This window comes from Martes martes (assembly GCF_963455335.1).
Source record: "Martes martes genome assembly, chromosome: 11".
In the NCBI taxonomy this organism is placed as follows: Eukaryota; Metazoa; Chordata; class Mammalia; order Carnivora; family Mustelidae; genus Martes; species Martes martes.
In genome coordinates this window covers 69,268,880-69,275,790 of record NC_137899.1, presented here as the reverse complement: position 1 = coordinate 69,275,790, position 6,911 = coordinate 69,268,880, and the positions used below count along the sequence as shown (strand labels likewise).

General features: G+C 39.6%; 1 pseudogene across 1 annotated transcript; it reads right to left on the bottom strand.

Annotated features, from left to right (window-relative positions):
* Positions 1-4,758: 4,758 nt before the first annotated feature.
* Positions 4,759-5,506, bottom strand: LOC308352643 (ADP-ribosylation factor-like protein 5A; annotated as a pseudogene). The gene is made up of 2 exons: positions 5,089-5,506; positions 4,759-4,875 (listed from the first exon to the last, which is right to left on the bottom strand). The product of its transcript is annotated as an ADP-ribosylation factor-like protein 5A (transcript).
* Positions 5,507-6,911: the final 1,405 nt, after the last annotated feature.

The window sequence follows — 6,911 nt, the reverse complement described above, 5'->3', positions numbered from 1 at the left end:
CATGAAAAACTTGTTCCACTATATCTTCTAGACTTCTTTCTTTCTCCTCCCCTTCAGGGATTCCAATAATTCTGACGTTGGAACGTTTCATGGCATCATTTATTTCCCTGATTCCGTTTTCGTGGCTTCTAAGCTGTTTGTTCCAGACTTCCTCCTGATCCTTTCTATTTGTTTGTCCTCCAGATCACTAATTCTATCTTCTGTCTCAGTTACCCTAGCTTTTAGAGAATTTAGATTAGATTGGAACTCATTGAGAGCGTTGTGAACCTCATCCCTGGTGGCCTTCAGCTCTGCCCTAACATTATGAACCTCCTCTCTGGTCGCTTTCAATTCTGCCCTAATCAATTCCGTTTGGTCATCCATGGCTTTCTCCAACCTAGCTATTGCCTGGATAATTGTTAGCCTGAATTCTCTTTCTGACATATTGTCTATGTTGATAGCCGTTAGCTCTGTTGCAGAAGGCCCATCCTCTGTATTTTTCTTCTGTTGGGGATTCCTCCTCCTAGTCATTTTGGTGAGAGATGACTGGACAGATGTAGCTGGATGTATCGACCGTGGTGCAGTCAAGGTGCACCCTGGAACGCTTCTGAGCACTCAGGATTCCCCACCCAAACGAGAGAAAAAAGAAAAGAAAAAGAAAAAAGAGGGAGAGAGAGAGACAGGAAAAAAAGGGAAGATAAAAGAGAAGGTTCAGCCCAAATGGGCCCCAGGATAAGATTTATGACGTATACAAACAAAAACAGACAAACAAAAAGACTGATAAAAGTATATGACGAGAGAAAATATATATATATATATATATATAAGCAAAAAAAAAGGAGGAGCCTTGTCAAGAAGAACCCCAAGTATAAGATTTATATACTATCAGGACAAACATAAATACACAGAGACACTGGCAGAAGAAAAAGATGGGAGCATGGTTATAGATTCTCGGTGTGGGCGAGGAAGGTTATTTTGATTCTTCCCGGATGTATCTTGATATCTTTGTTAAAGGACTCAACTTTCCTAAGAAAAAGGGGGATTAAAAATTGGTTCACCTATAGGGGTAGCATTGCTTGGAGAAAGGGGGTTAGGTTACCTTGAAGTTTAACTCTATATGAATATTAGAAAATAAAAATAAAAAAGGAATAAACTGGACTAAACTAAATTAAAAATTTTTTAAAAAATTAAGAAAATAGAAAAGCAAAAGAAAAACACATGTGTATGTATCAAAAAATTCAGGTTAGAAGTTTATTATGGAATTTGATGTACTGGACATCTCACTGTGATGGTAAATAGGTTAAAAAATTATCTATATAAAAAAAGAAAAAAAAATGAACCAGAATAGTGGGAAAGAATTAAAAATAAAAGTTGTATCTATGAAGTAGTGGTGGTTGTTCTCTTGTAGTCTTTTTTTTTTTTTCTTTCCTGATTTGTTTTCTGGGGGAGGGGGCTGCCACGTGGGTTTTCAGTCAATGATGTTCCCTGAGTTAAGTCCTCCCGACCCCCTCAAGGGGGTGGGCTCTGAGAAAAACAGTTTTTTCAGGTTTTTGTTCTCTGGAGGTTTTTATGTTTGTTCACTTCTTTTCTCTCGCCTTGACAGCTTTTGATGGTTTTTGGAGGTTTAGAGGAAAGAAAACTGCACCCCAACCTCCCTCTCAGAGAGAAGCCTCAGTCTGCTCCCCTGCAGGTGCTGCAGCCGCTGGGCCGCTGGCAGAGCAGGTTCTGAGTCGCGGTCCCTGGGGACGCAGGGTCTCCTGCTAGTACGCAAAACCAAGGCAGCTGTGGCTGTCTGGGCAGCTCCAGACCGCCAGAGAGGTTCCAAGCAGCTGAGATTTTCCCGCTGGCTGGGGCTAAGAGTGCCGGGCTTGCGCGCACCTCTCCCAGGGGAGGGTTTGGGGCGCGGCACCTCCAGCTCTATCGGCTCTATCGCCGCGTGGGTCCGAGAACACCAGGCTGGGCATTCGTGCACCTCTCTCAGGGGAGGGTGAAGCACGCGCGGATCTCCAGTAAGGTGCGCGTTCTGCCGTCTGGTGTGGCTCCCAGCCCCTCACGGGAGCCGGACTCCACCCGTTCTCGGGCGCACTGGCGGCTCCGGGACAAAGACCAGGTTTCTCCGCCGCACTCTCTGGCTCAGCGCCAGGGGAGGCTGCCCTGGGTCTGGGGACTTAAGCCCCTGTCCCTAGCCGCCCCGATTCCCACAATTTCCCCACGCGATCCTTTGCTCTTTTGAGTGCTTTCAACAAGACTCCAAGTTAATGCTGGTCCCCAGATGCAGGGCACTCTCGTATTGGGGTATTATTTTCCAATCGGTCGCCTCTGGTGGCTCCCTCCCCCTTTTGTTTATCTTCCGATATCAGTCCGACGTTCCCACTCCACTTTACCTGCCCACCAACGTCTTCTGGCCCCCGCAGAGATCCAGACGTGTATAATTCTGATCTCAGGCTAATTTCATGGGTGATCGGAGTTCTTTGGTAGGTAATCAGCTCACTTTAGGGTACAGGTTGAAAAGGCGCCTCCTCCTACTTCCCCGCCATCTTGTCTCTCTTGTTAGTCTTTTATCCACATCACTGATATTCACTTTTTTTATCATGTCTTTGACATTTTTAAAGAGTGCAGGTACTTTATTTATGGAATAAATTCAACTTTCTCTGATGTGGTCTCATAATTCAAGTTAAACATTTTGTTGGGGACACCACAGAAGACATGTACTTTTGGTTAATCGTTCTTCAGGAGGCACCTGATACCTATTTACTATTACTAGTAAAGATAATTTTGACCACTTGGTTACAATGGTACCTTTCAGGTTTCCACACTACAGAGTTTTTGTAATTAATACCTATCTTATAGGGAAGCATTAGAGATTTCTGTTTCTTAAAAAACTTCCATGCTCTCAATTTAGTAGCTATTAATAACTCTTGTCTAAACAATTATTATTGTGGCACCAAATGCTATTTTTTTAGGTTTTTATGGGAGTTTTTAATATGAAACAAGAAATTACTAATAGTGATTTTAAAAAGTATGAGAACATATGAATAAAGCTTAGTAATTTAGAGTTTACTTTTATAAATGCAAGTTGACAAATATTAAAATGTTATACCTGCATTATGAACATTGTAATATAACACACAACACATCCACTGTTAAACACTGATCTCCCATGCCTATCTTGAATTTAGATATTGAATATATTATGTATTACAAAAAGAAACTTTCCAAGTTTTGTCAACGCTTGTGGTATATATACTATGATTCCTCATCAAAATCTGCATGAAATCTAAAAGGCTGGTATTAAAAGTAATTACTCCTTTTCTTCAATATTCTACAACATGCCACTTTGGAACAGCCTTCAGATTTTCAGGGCATGAAACATATACAAGCACCCCAAAATACATTTGAACACATTTAGGATAAGTTTGTTTACAATTATAACAGAAATACCTTCAACCTTCGTATCTTTCCATTTTCAGTGAAAAAAAAGTATCCTAAGCAAACATATTGAGGGCCAAGTTACTTCTCTGTAAAAATGATATATCATGTTCAACTTTTAAACCAAATTCTTAAAAGCATGAAAGTGTGCATTTTATAATCATCAATGCATTCATGTGGTGTTAGGAAGATAAAAGAAAACATATAGAAACAAAATCTCAAACTATCCCAATTCCTAAAATGAGAAATTCTCAAATTAAGAAATAACCTTTATTGCTTAGAAAATAAGCTTTCCTTTTCATCTCAAACTCACTTTAAATGCTTGACATATAATTCAATACATAATAAGACTATAGGTAAACTATTTGATTAGTATTTATAGGGTGATACTTCTCTGGGCAGACATTTTACACAACAGCTTCCCATTAATGTTGGGGAAAAAATCACTTGATAATTTTAATCACAATTAATGACTGACTGATTAATGGATTAACAATTTTCTCAGTAATTTAGATGGCATAGATCCAATAAAGGAACCAGTCTGATGATTGCTCAATGTGAAATTCTGTCCATTCATAATATTAAGCCAAAAATCTACAGACACTCCACTCAGCTGGATTACATATTTTCATCAACAAAAAATAGGTACACATTGTTGAGCTTTCTCCTTTTCTTTCTTTCTTTCTTTTTTTTTTTTTTTAAGAGCAGCCCAATGATTTTGGGGGTTGGTTAGTACAATACAGAGAACACAGGGGGAAAGCACAAAATGGCACTTAACAGCAATGCCAGTACTCATCTCATTATGGTCATTAACTAAGCATATTATTACTTTTTGTGTTCTTTGCTTTTCTTTAGAACATAGTCAAAGCCATAAAGTTGCATTTGAGTTGTATACACACAATCTTGTGCAAAATACTTCTCATAATTAATATTACATTTTAAAGTACTGGAAAGTGAGTATCTGTGCTGATTTGTATTTTGACTTAATGGAACACGAAGAGAATACACATTCAACTAGGGAGGGTTATACTGATAATAAGGCTCTTAAAGTGAAAAATCTCTTCTTCTCCCTTTGTACTTACCACAGGCTATACAATGTCCTGAGAGGATTCATTATGAGAAAAATGGCAATCACAGCTTTGAAGACATTGCTTTGGAAGAAACTAATGAGAGCAGATTGGAAAGTGAGATTTCATCTTTGTTTTCAAATAAGTGGTCTTAATTTTTCTTCTGATAGAAAAAGTTTAAATCAGTTTATTATAAATATATCTAAACCATTAATTTTTGCAGCTTTCAGGTAAAGTCCAGCACTTCATTTATACAAAGTCTATGAGAAGAGGTCAGTAGAGATCATCTAATCTTAAATCGTGACATCATCCATTCAAGTCCTTGGCATAATCCCTCACCAGTAAGAGCACCGCATGCCTGGATGTGCCACTGGTAATCTTTAATAGAAGTTAGTTTCAGGGGCACCTGGGTGGCTCAGAGGGTTAAGCCTCTGCCTTCGGCTCAGGTCATGGTCCCAGGGTCCTGGGATCGAGCCCCACATTGGGCTTTCTCTGCTCAGCGGGGAGCCTGCTTCCCCTTCTTTCTCTGCCTGCCTCTGCCTACTTGTGATCTCTCTCTCTGTCAAATAAAAAAAAAAATAATATAAATAAATAAATAAGAAGTTAGTTTCAAAAACTGGGAGATTTCTGCTACAGCCATGCATTCTTTAACATCTTGTTTATTAGCAAAAATCAGCAATCCAGCTTTCCGTAGGTCCTCGTGGGCTAACATTTTATAGAGTTCTTCTCTAGTTACAGAAATCCTTCCTCTGTCTGTACTGTCCACAACTATTACAAACTCTGTTAGTACAGTAAGTGTTCCAAGAAAACGGAAGAGATTCTTGGACACCAATATCCCACATTAGAAAACGTGTATTATTAATCACTATTTCTTCTACATCACTTCCTGTTGTAGGTGATGTACGTACAACTTCATTCATAGAAAATTGGTAAAAGATGGTAGCTTTCTCTGCATTATCCAGCCCAGCAATGATAACTCTGTGCTCCTGGTGACTGAAGAGTATCCATACCCTGTTGAGGAGAATTCCCATTCTTGGGCAGCAGACCCCCTCCAGCCACCGGGGCCTCCTGGCCTCCCCCGGCTGAAGGGGAGGCAACAGACACACCAGAGCCTCCGCCTCTGCTACTGCTGAGGCTCCCACGCTGGCCGCCAGTTCACTTCCTGGGAACTCGAGGGAGGCCTAAACCCAGGCCACCCTGCTGTGTGTGAGACCCCGATGCTGCCACTGTGGCACTCACCTGGTCGCTGCCGCACTGTCTGCAACGAGCCTCGCGGGTCACTGTCCTCCCCCAACTCCCCTTGGGCGGCTGCCCCAAAAGCTGTTTTTTAATTTCACCTTTCCTCCTGCCTAAATTGATATTTTATTGTAAGGAGCATTTAAAGATGACAATGCAAGAAATCTGAAAACTGTTTGTAATGTCTCACTTTCTCTCATCAATTGTACTATTTAATCATTTAGTAATTGCTTGAGAAATGTATAGCACATAAAGAAGGTAAGTCACTAGCATCACTATGAAATCAACGTCACATGGAAAAATTTAAATGCCTTGTATGAAATCACAAGACAAAAGTATTTAAAAACAACTACAACAATAAGAAACGATCAAACCAAAAAACAAACAAACCAACCAACCAGCAAATGTATGGAGTGATTTTATACTATCCGCCACCTGAGAAAACGTGACACTTTGTTGAAGCAACTAGAGTCTTAGGATCTACAAAACAAGGTCATAATGAGGGGGTTCAAGAGTCTGAATCCTTTTATCCAATTATATCCTGCATACAGAGTAGCCATCCTTATCTACAGTGGGAAGGTCATTAGATGTGCCCAGAGCAATACTTTCCTTCTTAACACTAAACTAAGTGAGAATTGGTTTTACCAAATGTGTGTAATAATTTGTGAAATGCCCAAACCTTTGTATCACTGACCCTGAAGTTTTTCAAAGAATAAAAATCATATCCAGCTCTTTGTTGGGATGAGAAAGAATCTTTGTTGGTTAACTTTAAAGTAAAAATATCCTCCTAACAGATACCCCAAAATAGTCATTGTCAATGGGAATATCACTTTAAAGTCACCAGAATGGACATTCTCTTATCATTACTATTATGCTTTATTGATTTAAAAACCATCCTCAAACTTTTCTCCAGCAGCTCATATAAAACAGCCACAAAGCTGTAACATCTGTTTGGCAGTATTAGCATAATACATTCAAAAATCAAGTTATCAGAGGCATTTCAGTCTACAGCTGCATTGTTTTTCTTGTTAATGTCCTATGGCTAATGTAATATTTCATCTCTAAAAAGCAAAGCTCAGGTTATCTGATTAAGTTTGGCACCAAGAAGAATAATGACCTGCATTATCTTAAGACATGAGTGATGTATTTGTGCACAGACAGACACCACTACCAATTATGAACTACTAAGGAAAGCAGTAA